This window comes from Ammospiza caudacuta, chromosome 3 (genome assembly GCF_027887145.1).
Source record: "Ammospiza caudacuta isolate bAmmCau1 chromosome 3, bAmmCau1.pri, whole genome shotgun sequence".
Lineage (NCBI taxonomy): Eukaryota > Metazoa > Chordata > Aves > Passeriformes > Passerellidae > Ammospiza > Ammospiza caudacuta.
Window position 1 is genome coordinate 78092611 of NC_080595.1, and position 16458 is coordinate 78109068.

Consider the following 16458-nt stretch of genomic DNA (forward strand, 5'->3'; position numbering starts at 1 on the left):
GCCCCGCAGCATCTCTTTCAGCTGGCCTTTAGAAACACTAGAAAATCCCAAGCAGACTGGAACTGAGCTCAGTTGTCTGCGTTTTGCTATGGTGCTTATTTTTTCAGATGTGCGTAATATCTCTGCTCAAGACTAACAATATTTTGATTGACTGATTATCATTGGTGATCCAAAAGAGCAGCTATAGCAAGCAACAGCATCCTTCAGTACTCAGAATAATTGCTTTTCCTTTTGATGCTTCAGCATAGGTTAGTTGTTGTCCTTTACTGGCCAAGCTGATTAAGGTATACTGAAATCATGGAGCTATAAAATTACAAAAGCTGAAAGCTGGATTCAATTTTTATTTCTTGTTTGCTGTAGAGTAACTCCATAACTTGTATTTGATAATATATTAAAAATACAATATCTTTTTTCGGGTCCACAAAAGTAGTAAACTTCCATGACACCTTTGAATTCCTGGAACAATATTGCACCTATTTCAGCCCCTCATATACCTTATATTACTTGAAAGTTTGTGTCCAAACATCTGCATGCAGTTAAGCTCCAAAGAACAAATTTCAAGGTAAGATTTAACATACTGCACATTTATAAATATTACCTGTCATGAATTATCCTAATCTTTCCAGGGCTGGAAGACAGTCTAGGTTTACTACAAGGTGGGTATTTGAAATATAAAGAGCTGCTGGCATCTACATCTTGAGAACTTCAAGCAAGGTACACAGACTTCTTTGTACTATGCTTTAGCAGACTTTTCTGTGATGCAGTGTCCTTGCAACTAGCATCTCGTGCAAAAAAAAGCAAATGGAAAATTACATCATTAGTTAATATTTGGAAGACATCATCCTGGTTTACTTTTTTGGTCCATATTCCTCCCTCTGTTTTTATTTTTAAGTTTTGACCCCACAAATGAACCCCACACCCACTTCGTTCCACCCACTCCATTCGTCATAACCAGCTACCTCATCTTGCTGGTTGTTCCTGGAATTTCTTTAGCAGCAATTTGAATTTGACCTCTCTGTATTTCTCTCTATTAAGAGTGTTTTACCAAAGCTAGTGAATTATGAATAAGACAGTGAATATATTCAAGCAATTAGGTTTTCATTACTTCTTTGTCTTTTGTCTTGGTGTTTCATAATAATTAGAAAATTGTTGTGAAGTATAGGACATCTAACTATGGATATACAATGACATTTAGATGAATTATTGTGTTAATTTTCAGTGTCTTATGCATTTATTCCACATTAAAATCTGACAAAAGCTTTAATGTTGTAAATTAATACTTCACACTTATGTACACCATTCCAAATTTGGTTTAACATTTGAAAATATCTTTCTCTTTCATTGTGCCAGTTCTCAGTGTACCATAAGAAAGAATTTGTTAGGCCTAGCTTCCCTGTATCAGGTGATCAGCTTGCCAAATTATGAGGTAAATACCAAAAATATTCTGAATGTTAGTTTTACCAGTGTTCCAGAGTGCCCAGTAGTAATTAAAGTTGATATCAGACTGTGCAAAATGTATTATATGCAAAGAATGACATTAAAGTGCAATGTGTTATCTAAAAATAGTATTTATTACATGCTACATTTCTGTGTGATGTTAGAAGCTGCAATGGAACACTTAATGAGATAAATTATTTGAAATAACACTCTGAGGCCCACACTATAAGGCAATATTTGTCACAATGTTTTTTTATTAAAAAATCAGACCATTTTCTCTCTGAAATCTCATCCAAAATTTTGAAACTTCAATTTTCAAAACCTAAATACAGCTCTAATTTTTAGTACTTTTTAATATGAGAGGTATCAGAGCTGTTAATATAACTCTCTCTCTACAAATTAAAAATAGCAAAAGTCATGATGATGAGCTTAATTTCTGTCTTTTGCAGAGTCCAAGGAGTGCTCTGTTGGGAAATATGTCAATTAGGGATGAATAAAAAAGAATATGTGCAGAGTTTTTCATCTACTCCAAGTCAAATCACAAGTGGGGCCCAGGCAAAGGATTTTTCCCTTATTTCAGGTGGTAATTTATGTGAAGAATAATCCAGTTGAATAGTAATACATGGAAAATCATGCCAGTTTTTGCTTCTTCAGAAGAAACTCAGATTCAGGATATGAGTGCTGTCACACTTTGAATCTAAGCAACCTCTATGTCTTTCAGAAATATGACAAATCCTAAGTATTAAGCTGTGTTTGTGTAGTTTGCTTACAATGAAATCCATAATGGGAAAATATTTTATGATGCACTTGTAAAATATGCAGGGGATGTGTGGAAAACAGCAGTTTTGTTGTGCTGATGAAAATGCGAACACTTCAGAAAAAATTAAGGTTTCAGTTTGGTTTTCTTGAGAAGCAGCTCTGGTCTCTGCAAGCTTTTTCCCTTTATAATTCAGAACACAATTCGGAACACAATTATAACAGAAGACAATCTATCCTGCTCTGACTCTGGGCACTGAGAAGGTTCCCACACTGGGCACAGTTTGACCTTAGGCCCCTCTCAGGAATGGCATCTCCCCTGCTGGCCCAGCACACCTCTCCCAGGCACCTGTGAGGATGGGGGGACTTACTCCCTCACACACCCCTTGCTGTTAGTTGTGCTTGCAGGCTGCACAGTGACACCTCACTACCAACCACCTCCTCCACTGGCAAATTTAGTGCTCACACCTGTCCCCAAGATGCTGATTTATTGTTACTGACAGCATAAAGCCCAAATTAAGGACGTATCACTGTGCAGGATACTTCAGCAAATCAAAGCAATTAGCAGAATTTCTCCTGGACAGTATTTTGGAAATCTCTATCTAGGGATTTTGTTGGGGTTTTGTTGGTTTTTTTGTTTGTTTGTTTCTTTTTTTTCTTTTCTTTTGGGTTTCTTTCTCCTGAGTGGCAGGGAGAAACAAAAAATCAAAGATCCCTTATCTTCAAATTTTTCATTTCTCCTTGGAAAATATGTAAAAAGTCAGTAGGGCAGTTAATACTGAAGTAATTACATTATTCTTCCTCATCATTTAAAATCCTTAAAAAGTTAACATTTTTTCAAAAAAAAAATTTTAAAATATAATGGCTTAATGGCTTTTGGAGCATTTTTCTTGCTTTTCATTGCTTTTCACTGTCAGTCAGCTATTCAATATCTAGTAGAGATTAATTCCTACCAGAAAAATTGTTTCCAAAATCCATTATGGATCCAGACTTAATGAAAAGCCTCATAAACATTGCTGTGTCTTTTGAATTGTATTATATATTTAGAAGCAGAAAAAAAAAGATGAATACTGAATGAAGTGAACCTGAGAAGTGGATATGTGACCATTACAGAAGGAGAAGAGACCATATTTTGCCCAAGAATGACCCCTCTGCTTTGATTTCACATAATTTGTGGAGCTCAAATAAAAGTATATCTGCTTTTTCCACTCATAATAAAGTTATTTTTTAAATATTTAATAAAATATTTATAAAGACTCTTTTTCTGAACCATACTAAACTCATAATATCAATAGCTTTCAGTAACAGCGCTTTTCAAAAGAAAATAGACTGTTATGTGCAAGTTTCAGCTTTTAATTGTTGTTTATGCTATAACTCTGTCTGTTGGTCACTTGCACAAACTACATTTTAAACTAATTTTCTCCAATTTCCTTTCTTCCATTCATCTTGACCCAGAATAAATGATTTTCCAACTTCCCTTTAACCCAGTAATCTGGGTTGCCTTTAACAAGATATAAAAACCAAATCACACAGAGTGGAAAATTGTTATTGCTTTTAGTGACAAAATGACTGTAACAAATGTTACTTTTTTAACATCTCAGCCCTCTGTGGAACTAAATTCTCTTAACTCCCCTTCAGTTTAATAGTTATGGCAGATTAAAGCAGGAGGAGATTTACCTTAGTGGATAATAAGAAGGTGGATGTTGTGAGCAGAGGAGATTTCCCCTTCCTCTCCTGAGTGAGACCTTAGTTACACATCTGCTTCCCCTTCCTCTAATCTCCAATCCGCTTTAAGGGTAGCTGAGGATTTTCATCACAAACCTGAAAATATTTATGCCCTGAAATCTTAGCTTTAGCTTCTGAGTTGCCAGTCACTGGGGACTGAAGCTTATGGCTGTTATTTTATTGACCTTAGGAGAAAATTGTGGGATTGTAATGACAAAACCAGATTAGTGAGATGTTGCTAAAATGATGCCTCTTGCCAGTGATGATGACCATAATCTATGCATCTCTAGCTACCCCTACCTTTGCACCTGATCCAGGATTTCACAGCAATTTTAATCTGCTGCATTTACCATTTTCATCTTGAAACCTTCTACGAAGAAAGTTCACTTGAAGTAACTTTTTAACACTTGGGCAACAATCAGATTTTTAAAAGTAATTTTGAAACTATCTTATTTAAATATTTCAAAATGGAAAATATCATCTTTTTCAGTTTCACAAGCCTTTTGTTTCATAATTTCAGCTACTATTAGGTCATAATTAAAATAAACTGTTTAGAGATTATCAGAACAATAAAATCTTTCTACAGATTGGGTGGGACATTCTGAATATTGTTTTCAGTTGCGCTTTTTCACCCTAACTCTCCAAAGGAAAGTTTTCAATATCCCATTTTTGCCTGAAGGATGGCAATGTGGTTTCCTGAGTATTTGTATCCTTTTTCAAGCTGGTTTCTAAAAGGTGGTTAGATTTTAAGATTCAGATTTGGTTTTGGTTATTTAGCTTGGAAGATTTCTAGAAGGAAACAATTCTTGACTGTTGTTTTGTCTGTCATCAGTTTCTTTTGAGAGTCCCATTCTTGGACAAAAAGCTAATTGTTTCTATAAAACCATATCTTAGTTACTCATTGGCATCTAGGATTCTTCCCGGATATTAAGAACACAGTGTGATCTTGAGTTAAATGCCACTGGTTTTCATTAACTTGAAATCCCCATGTCAGGATGAAGGGACAGAGTAAAGAAACCACTCTGTTCAGACAGGCAGTGGTTTGCTTGGAGTCCTCTAAGCCTTTCTCAATATGACACCCAGGGCTGGTTGTTCATTCCTTGTTCTTGGGTAAGACTTTTTCCCCTTCTATGTGCATGGGGAAATTTGTCTGACCTGAAAATAATTTTAGGCATAGACTTGGTAGAATTTCTGTGGTTCTTCCAGATAATGAAGCTGATATTTTTCAGTGTTTTGCCACCTTTCCTTCCTCACCAAAATGCGCCATCACAATCCAGCGCTGTCGTCTGTGCACACCCCAACTGCTCTGGTCTTAGCATCTTCCTCACAGAAGGAATGAATGAGAGAAAACTGTCTCAAGTTGCATCAGGGGGTGTTTACAATGGTCAAGCACTGAACAGGCTGCCCAGAGAAGTGGTTGAGTCACCATCTGTGGAGGTATTCAAAAGATGTGTAGGTGTGTCTCTTAGGCACATCTTAGTGGGGATCTTGGCAGTGTTAGGTTTACGGGTGAGTAAATTGTCTCCAGGGTCCTTTTGAACTTAAATGATTCTATGCTTCTCTGTGGCCAGGCAGTTGAATTACTGTTCTAGGTCCCTTCCAACTGAATTATTCTATTCTATTCTATTCTATTCTATTCTATTCTATTCTATTCTATTCTATTCTATTCTATTCTATTCTATATTCCATTCAATTTTTAGACAATATCCTTAAAATTTCCAATGTTCAATGCAGCACTTTTTTATTTCCTTTTCTTCTGCTTTTGTTTTCTAAGAAGTAGATTCAATCTCTCAAAGTAGATGAAGACCTTGGTCTGAGTTCATACAAGATTTTCTCACCTCCCATCTGGAATTCAGTAATGCAATATATCTGGGACCTAAGTCATTGTCCCAAGAACCTGCAACTAAATGCAGTAGCATAACCCACCAACACAAGCTTTATAACTATCCCAGAATGTCCTCTCCCTCCACTGTTTCCTCTAAAAAGGAAAAAAGTAAAGTTGAACGTCTTTTCCCTTTCCTGTAAGAAGATTGACGGCGCAGGCTCAAGATAGCTAAGGGCAAAATAGACCACAGTCCAGAGTTCCAAATTAGGGAGTCCATGCAAGTGCAGAATAGGACTTCATGGACTCACCAGTTTGCATCTGGAAGCAGTATAGCTGCATGTTCTTGGCTCCATGCCCAAGATAATATACCCTGCCCTTTGTGTGTGAACGTGACTATTCTCCTTCCAGGCCTGATTTGGCAGCTTATCCAGAACCACCCTTCTGGTTCTGGGGTTAACACAGGAGGAGCAAATCTGTCTGCAGCTGGCAGTGTGGACAGGCTTTCAAAGCATCTCTCTGGAACCAGGGTGGGAACCTGGGATGCAAAATCCCCTCCCCAGGCTTTCTACCCAGAAGGTAACACTTGTCTGAGCAGAGGAGAAAACATTCCTTTCAAGAGGTTGGTCCAAGTTTCTGGAACTAATTCTCACAGGAAAAGAAATGTTGAAAACCCCCCAGCCGCTCATGTTGTCCTGCCTATCACATGCCGTTCATCCAACCCACTTTTCCGCTGGATGCATCCAGCACATTTATCACTCAGCTCTGCCACTCCTCCTCCCCAAAACTGTTACCCAAATGCAATGATATGCACGGAGTATCTCTCACCCTGCAGAGAGATAAACTGCACATGACAGCTATTAGATCCATGACATCATGCTCTTTAGAAAGGCATTGGGGTATGAAGAGGAATAAGATTCTCCCTAGGATTTAATGGTATAGAAAGTCTCTATTTTTTAGTGTGGTGCTTTAGGACACACAAAACCTGGGTTTTCTAAGCCTGTTTCCAGCTAGATCAACCTTGGCACATTAAATGCTCAATAAAAATATTGTTATGTTAGCTCATACTCTGAGTTATTGCTTAGAGTTAACACATCCTCGTGCCTTGTACTGTTCTGAGCAGGCCATGCTAAACAAACACAAAATAACAACTGCAGACAAATACTGGAAGCATCATCTCAAAATTGATGATGCATTTCACAGCAGGCTACTGATGACACAGGAGTAGCATTCTGGTGTTAAAAATACTCGAGGCTTCCTCTACCATTTCTAGCTAATTATATGTCCTCTTAGCCAGATCAAGCTTCCCTTGAGGAATATAGAAATGGGAGATTTGCCTGAGGTGAGGTCTTCAGAGCTATTCCTGTTGATCACATTTTTTGGCAGAGAGAGAAGACCTGGGTGAAAGTTCAAGGAGAAGGAAAAGTTTTATTTCAAATTTGGAGCCTGAATAAGCTGAGCCAGTAGAGAGCAAAACTGAATTTAAAAGCAAAAATTCAAGAGGCTGACATTACATGCACTCTGGGCTTTGGATAACTGAAACACAGAGCTATACTTCAGCCAGGTGTATTTGAAAAATCTGTGAACTTTGTACAATGTTTGATGAAACTGGGCTGAATTTCATCTGTATAATGAAACATGGAAGCAGGTGAGTTCCATGTGTTTTGGAGATCTTCTCACAAATAGTTTGCATTGCTCTAATAGTGACAAATTTAGAAAACTACTTTACCAGATGTACTCAGGAAAAAAAAAAAAAAAAAAGAAAGATGTAATATGAGGACCAGATAGAAAGCCTGAACACTAAGCTGCCTGTTGTGCATTTCTGATCTTCTGAACTGAAGCAGAGTTGCACAAGGCTGTGCCCAAGCTGAATGCTGACAGAATAATGGTTTCTGTAATAAAGAAGTCCAGCTTCAAAAAGCAAGCAAGCAAGAAAATGGAATGGAATGGAAAGGAAAGGAAAGGAAAGGAAAGGAAAGGAAAGGAAAGGAAAGGAAAGGAAAGGAAAGGAAAGGAAAGGAAAGGAAAGGAAAGGAAAGGAAAGGAAAGGAAAGGAAAGGAAAGGAAAGGAAAGGAAAGGAAAGGAAAGGAAAGGAAAGGAAAGGAAAGGAAAGGAAAGGAAAGGAAAGGAAAGGAAAGGAAAGGAAAGGAAAGGAAAGGAAAGGAAAGGAAAGGAAAGGAAAGGAAAGGAAAGGAAAGGAAAGGAAAGGAAAGGAAAGGAAAGGAAAGGAAAGGAAAGGAAAGGAAAGGAAAGGAAAGGAAAGGAAAGGAAAGGAAAGGAAAGGAAAGGAAAGGAAAGGAAAGGAAAAAGGAGGAAGACAAGAACAATGTGAGTAATTATTTCTGCAGAATTTTAACAACCAGAATCATAAGGGGTAACAGTGAAAGCTGTTGTAAAATGAGTTCCCTTTCCTGAGAGTGTTTAAATGGCTGAGTCTCAAATGGCTCACAGCAGCTGAGTATCTGGGCCATGACTTTGATATTTTAATTAACAGCATTTTGTGATGCAACCTGGTTTACCCAAAGAAAACTGATGATTCAAACAAACACAGTAAGAAGTTATGTACTTTGCAGACCTTGGAGTTCATAGTTTAGTGTTGGTATGTTGTGCTTATTATGTTTGATAGGTTTTAATGTGTGATGTGGGGAAAAGCCAAATCTCCTATTTATTTATAAGATAGATGAAAAAAATATTCCCAGAAGAAATTTTGGATTAACATCTTTTGAATTTTCACTGCAAATAGAAAACAAAAAAAATCCCAGCACTGAATCTAAACAAAATTAAACAAAAAACCCCCTTTGGGTAAACAGTAAGCGTTTCTATTCAGAAAATGCTGCACACTTTGGAGACCTAAACCATACTGTTTGTATGACTCTCAGTTTCCTGACTGGTAAACATCTCATGTGACAAACCATAATACTTGATTTTGATGAGCTGACATACTAAATTACGGAAATACCTAGGTGTAATTTAAAAAGATGATGACACTTTCCTAAGTGATAGTTTTGTATGTCTATAAATATCAGTATCTGTAAGCATAGACATTTCCAGTATAAATAAAATTTGGGTTCAGTTTGGTTGCAACTGCAACTTTGCAGTTCATTCCAGAAAATTCAAATACTTCCTATGGTACAAATGGAATAATTTTAATCCCCTTCTATAGTCAATGGAGAGATTGAACATCTCCAGGGGTCAGTCCCAGGAATTTATTGACTTTGAAGTGTTATTCTGCTGTCAATGAAGCATAATATTAGATGAGGTAAGTCGGTAAGTCATGATCTTTCAGTATGCTTGCAAAATAAAACTAGTTCTATAAAAATTTTCCCCCATTAACTCAGCATTTAGGTTTTCAGTGCTAAAAACTTCAAAGCTAGACACTGACAGTTATTTCACAGATGAAAAATACACATACTTTTTATAAGTCTGTCATTGGAACATCAATAATCAGAACAAAAAATAAATACATTTAATACATTATTTATCCCAAAGAATTAATCAAGAACTGCTTCAGCATTGCTGCCAGCTCACAACAAGGGTCTAATCCATCCCAAGGCTAATGTAGGAACTATTAACAAATGTTGTGTATTCAAAATAAAGGCATTCAGGAAAATAGAGGCTTTGGGTAGAGCAGGCAATTATGACAAATCAGGAGTAGGTCATAACTCAGGGCTGCCCTTTGTGGGCAGCAGAAAATGTCTCTTCACCCTTTTAAATCACTGCTCAATACAGATTTCATCTTAACTGGAGGTATTGTTCATGAGAAGTCTGATATTTTTGTGATTCACTTCACATTGAATCCATAGCCCTGCGTCACAACTAAAATATTTGCAGAAAGAATGTGAATAGCCTGTACAAGCATATTTTGAATAAATAGCAACCTTATGCAAAAAGAGTCAGATTCTTCTACTCTTATTTGCACTGGTGACCATCCAGAAAAAAGCCTATTGAAAAACTATACCATAGATTTACCCAAACACTACAGAGAAGAATTTAACCCATTACCATAAATTAAATACTAAATTATATTTATTTAGAGTGAAAATGGTCCAAGACCTACCTGAATAACTCATATAAAATTTTCTAGTGATCTTATAAGTAATTCTGCTAGATTAAGGCAGGATTTGATTTCATGTCCATTCTCTGGAGGGTAGCTTCTCTGAGCCAGTCACCTTCTTGCTGCATTAGCAATTTTGAAATTTTAGGTACGAGAATAAACTTTTTAATTTGTGGTAAATACATTTATATGGTAACAAAGTTGCTGACCCATTAACATTTTGCAGAATATTATCCGCAAAGGAATTGTGTTCTGGTATTAAAAATAATTTGAGACTGTCACTGATATTTGCTGCTCATTATAGGTATTCATTGCCAGTTGCTCATTCCTCAAAAAAATTTAAATCCTACCTTGGGAAAATGAGGTAGGGAATATGTGCAATGGCTGATGACATCATCTGTAAGTAATGACTATAAATCCTGAGTGAATTTGTAAGTACAAATGTGCAGCTTGGAAGGTGCCAGATTTCACGCCTGCATACTTAGAGCCTGCAAATTCATCTCATGAACTTGGGGAACATCATTTTCAGCCAGAATGTGCTCCACTACACCTTGATGAAGCCAGACCAGAAAAAAATGAAACCTCTACTAGAAAAAAAAAAAAAGTAATATTTTGTAGAATAATAATTTATATTTTATTTCAGAATATTTAGTTATGTCAAAGGTTTCATTTAAGCCTTCATCTAAGCAACCATTTAATATTTTGGAGACATTTTAGAAATTAGCCTTATGATATAGCAGCAAGAATTTTCTTCGCATGTCAAGTGCAGTATGAGTGAGTGTTACCAAAGCACTAATGCCATTTGGAAGGGATAAGACCAACTAGTGTTTCCAAACCTCTTAAAAGCACATTCTAAACTATTATATTGCCAATTAAGCGGCAAGGTGGAAAATTCCTGTCTTTCTGCTGGCATAGAAAGAGTCTAAGTTGTTTTTTTTTTTCTTATAACTAAAGTAAGAGAAATTTTGAGCTTGACCTCAAAAGGTTTGTATTTCTCATGCATTTCTGTGTGCATTTAAAGAGGGGCTTATTAAATAATTTGAACATTGGGGCAAAACAATGTCACCTAAGAGAAGATTGGCAGAAAACCTAGTCCAAAAGAGATGGGATGGTTCACGGAATTGGTAATGAAATCCTTAGATTTTACCAGTCTGCTTTATTCTGATTCTTGTCCAGCTTTGGTCATAGCCATTAAGCCTTTCTACTGGAGTATTTCTACTGCAGCCAAGCAGCAGAGACTCAAGTCCACTTCTGAGTCCCCCACTAAGCATGGGTCCTGCTTGGATTCAGGGAGAAAGTGGTGGTTTATCTCAGATAAATGCTGTCTAAAACCTCTCAAGTTGCATAAATGGGAAGAGTCTCTGATGTCAATCTCAGTGCTGTTTCCAGGGGACAGGTGCCCACCTCCCCACTGCTGCTCAACAAATAAACTCCAATTTGAATGATTTTTGAATGCCCAGCTTTCACAAAGTACTTCAAAGGCCATGTAGGTCCCTAAATTTCTGCTGACCCTCCAGTTCCTGACTTGCTTGTGGACCAATGGGCTTGTATAGAAGCTCTTGTGGACTTGTGACCAGTCCATATTATTGTAGCGCTCTGACCTTCTGCTGTGGCATCACCAGGATGTTTCCATGTTTACACGAGAAATTCCTCCTGTTTGAGAGCTGACTTGGGCAGTAAAGCTCAGCTCAGATTATTACAACTAAGTTTTTGTACAGAGCTCAGATCCCAGAATAAGTAACTAGGCTCTGGAAGCCCAGGCCTTGCTACACCAAAAGTAATTGAATTTTGGAAAAAAAATCTCCTTGGTTGAAGTTATAGATTCACAGTCAAATCCCAAAACTGCTAGCCAAGGGCATTACAGATTTCTTCGTGCTTATTTCCTCTTTCTGCCCTGGAAGAGAGGTGGAAGAGTCAGTGTTTGTAGTTGTCCTTGTCTCCAAGTTGCTGACCCAGTTGAATGACAGCCCACCAAACTGACCAACCAAGCCCACCAAAATGACACCTTCTCTGATCTGACACAACACCAGAGCCTTATTCCTTCACTACAGGCCTTTCAGTGGACTGCCATTTTTGGACCATAATTTGGGTTTGGGTATTTATATTGATCTGAAGACACTAACCCAGAATATTCTGTGGATTTGTGAAACATTTAAAAGAGCTTATTCTTTTACTGTGTCTCCTCAAATAATAGCTCAGAGACATATTAAATGAGAAAATTTGGGTTGATGAAAAGAAACCATTTTATAGAAATCGGAATTAATTAATAAGGTCCATTAGTGTCCCAATTCCTACCTGCTCAAGATTATAAATCAAGTATTCAAATATATATTATGTGCATATTTCATTCCAGTGTGGAATTTGATTTTCTGTAACAGATCTGCTTCCAACTACAGTTTCTTCAGCTATTTCCTGTGCTGATGTATGACACAGAAAGTCCTGTTCTTGGTACAGAACTTGGAGAATCTACAGTTGGAACAAGTAGGAGAGAGAACATATAGTAGGACAGCATATGAATAAATTAATTCTGACAATGGAAGTCAGGAACAAACCAAGAAGACATAAACACATTTATTTTGAAACTTAAATGAATATTTTCAACAATTATAAATAAAATAATTAACATCTTATACCACATCTTGTGCAACAAACAGTCAACATCCATGAATACTGGGTTATGGAAATTCATCCTAAAAACCATGCCACATTGTTTTAGTCATTCCATTATATTTTATGCCTTTGTGTTGGCCTTCCTCCCACTGTTAGTAATCTGGATCCAAGGAATAATCTCCAGGGAAGCATGTGTTTGTTTGGAGGGAACTGTTTTTTCCTCACATGTGGACCCTGAATGTTAAAACTCCAAACAATCCCTCACAGCACTTGTGAGTCTGAGCTAAAAGAACCAGGAACAGCTCTTCTCAAGGGAAGGAGGTATTTCAGCTGGATGAACAGTCTGAGGTAACACATCCAGTTTTGCCCAGTTCCAGAAGAACATTATCATGAAAATGAAGTCAGAAAGCTGAATTTTGCCACCTCATTAGAACTATCATTCATTGACTAATTTTCTCAAAGGGTAGAACACTATTTTTAGCTGTTTTCAGAAATACCTGGTAGTTTACGTGTTTCCTATTGTCCTTGCTACTGACCTCATGGGCCATCCATAATATTTTCTTTAGGGATACCAGTGAGTCCTGCACAGTGAGGAACCTTCTCCATCTCTTGGTAGACATTATTAAGTAAGGGTAAACCCACCATCAACAGTTTTACAGCACAGGAAATGAGGCAGAATTATTCAGGAAAAAAAAATCATTGTGAAGCCTTACAACAATCTTCATACAAAGTTTTGGAAATCCCACCAATATACCTGAAGAAGAACCTCACAGGGCTCATAAAACTCAGCTTCTTTGGGTTAATTTTTCCCAGATAATTTTGCAATGCTTTTTTAAAATGCTTTTTAAAATTCCTTTTTTAAAATGCTGCCAAAAGTACTATTTGTATTGTATTACCATTTTTTTAGCAGATAGTTCATGTACACCTGATCATTTGCCCCTTATATCTGCTGTTTCAGATAATTATTTCCACCAGAATATAAACTACACTTCAATATCTTCTTTTCTAAAATATTTTTATTTCCACATATGATGGGTTTAAGAGAAATTAAACCATTTCTCTTTCTAAAGTTCTCACAAAATTAAAATATTATTTTTGCCTGAAAAAATTAATTTTAAGAAAAATGTTGTTTTTTCTGCACTATATGAATGTGTGTGCAAGCATATAGCTATGAGACAAATTGCTAGGTCCTGTTTATAACTAAAACCTTATTTTCATTGATTCGCATTGTAGAAGCATTGAATTAAATCTTTTCTCTATTAATTCCATTTAGTGACTCAAATTATAAAATAAAAATGCAATAATGAAAACATATTTTGAATTATGCATTTCAACATAATTTTATGCACTCACATTTAAGTATTTCCGCAGGTTTGTGCATTCGGAACATTATGCTGGAAAGAGTTTGCATAGATTTTCCACTGCTCACTTGCAGCCACCAGCAGCCTGAACACACAGAATCAAAGAATCATTTTAGGTTGGAAAAGACCATCTCATATTTCAGAAGTCCTTGTTGCATTTACCACTCATTCCACTGAGAATACATATGTGGTCTACCAAGGTAAAAATGTTAAATTGCTACACATTGCAACAATTCCAATGTAAAATATGCTAAGTAGAATTCTAGAGGGAAGAGGAAGTAGTTACCCTCTCTCTTTTAAAGGGATTGACATATCCATAAGCCCTTTTCCCTCCCTCAACTTTGATTGTAAAGTTCTACAGTACAGTGTGGTTCTAGCTGCTGTTGGGCATTGCCTGCTGACAGCAGCATCACAAACTCCCTCAGCCTTGAGTTTGGTTTGCAGCCCGGTGAGGTATGGATTTAGCCAGCCAAGCCTTGACATCACTGGAGCTACAGCAGGACAGATTTGTTTATCCTGTCTCCCTTAGAGGGATTTCAGTCAACCTGACAGTTTTAGACCATGTATCTGGGCTCAGACTCCCTGTGGTGCTGAGCTGCCCTGGACATGAGACGCCCAATCCCTCTCAGACTTGGACCTTTAGACTGTGGCGGCACAAAATCAGCACCAGCAAAGAATTAATATGTCATAAAAATATATGGGAAGGGGGTTTTATATACATTTTGGGGACCCACCCAACTTTTATTGCTTGCTATAGCCTGGCATGCATGTCACTATGCCAGCTCACTCATATGACCTGCTTGTCAAACAGACATGTCGTCTGAGATTTTTGTCAAATTTCAATTTTCACCGTCTAAACAGTTTTATTCAAAGCAAACTATTTGGAAGAGATCTATTACCTGCAGTGAAATTTTCAATGCCACACATGTGATTGACTGTCTACAGATATTGGTTTGAGGTGGGTAAAGAAAGGATTGATATGTAGATTCAAGCTTGTATGTTAACCACCATGCTTTCACAGCTGTGACCAACTCAGTCAAAGAAGACAAGTCTTGAAACAGTCTGACCACCCTGGGGTTCAGGTTACTTGGAGAGAAGGTAGGACAACAGGATGCTGGGTTGTGAGGAAATCTGTCCATTTAGGGTACTCATAGACAACAAAAACTCTTGTAAAGGTATCATAAATGTATGGAAAAAGGAGATTAGCACACTCCCACAGTCCTGCCATCTCAGGATGTTCAAAGAACATAGGATGTTGACCTAGAACTGTTTCATTTTAATTCTGAAAACTCCAAGTTTTATCTAATTTCCATAACAGAATGACTTACATTTAAGCCTTTAAAAAAGAGGTTTCAGTAAAAATATTCAGATGGCATAATGCTAAATAATGTTTGAAAGCTCAGGTAAAAGTCACCTGACCAAATGTAAAAGCTTTCTGTCTGTACCTTCCGCAAGCTCCCTTCAGATTCAATGGAGCAAAATACATGGTTTAGTACAATTCATCTTAGGCATTTTAGGCATTGACTTTAGCATAAACTGAGTTGCACTTTAGCAGGGTCTATTTCTCCCCACTGACTAGAAGGGGCCTAAAGTGATAAGCTCAGATGTGCACGTCTAGACTGGAGATGTTTATAGTTAGGTGATTGAATCCCATTTGTTCAATCTACTACAGTTAGCAAAGTACAAAATTTATTTACCCCACATGTCATTGTTTCAGTGAGACTGGATAAACCCAAACCTTGTATTATTTTGTGATCTACCTTTTTATGGACACTGTTGGAGACAAATGCTTGAAGAGATGGACCCTATGTCTGATATTGTGCTCCTCTAGTACTAATCTCAACATAGCAAACATAAAAGGTAAAAGGAAGTAAAAATAACTTAAACCTTGAAATCTAACAAAGTGACCATCAAAAGAAAGGACTCTAGACTTAGAGCTAGAGAGCTTACCAGATAAGGAAAAGCTAAACAATTTAGACTGAGACTCTTATGACCCAGTTCAAATATTTCTGGTGGGCTACACAAAGCTGATCTACTGTGTACTACATAAAGCATGAAGTTTAAAAGGTATGAGGAAAATGCAGTTAAAAGAGCTCATAAATGACCAAAGGTTTGCAAAGCACACTAGAACCATAAAAAAGTAGGTTTTAGAAATGCAGTATTTCTAGTTATTATCTACAGTTGCCTGCCATAGCAAAAGGGATTGTGCTCTCCTTAATGAGAGAGCATACCAAGTGTTTAAGAAACTTAATTTGAACTTGGAAGAAGTCCAACACTTAGGTGACTGAATTTTTATATTGAAAGCTACAATGAAAGAGGAAACAAAGAGGAATTGAATAATTTTATATGATATGCCAAGTAGTTTATAGCACATTAAGTGATCATGTAAATGTCACAGAGAGCTCACGTTGTCATAAGAAGACATAATTTATCCTTTTGTGTCTGAGGTAGGAAGGATGGGAAAACTCATGATTCATCCAGGAACTGTGTAGACATTTTATATCGAAACATTTATATTTTTATATTTATATTGAACAAGGGAGGTCCCTTGTGCTCCTGGATCTGTGTTGTGAAATTTTGTGTGACTGAGTAAGCCACGTTATGTTCTGTACGGAGCCTGGGAAATACGAAAGGACTGTTGTTTCTGAAAACAGAAAAATGCTGTAAATTTTTTTATTCTGTTCAACAGAGC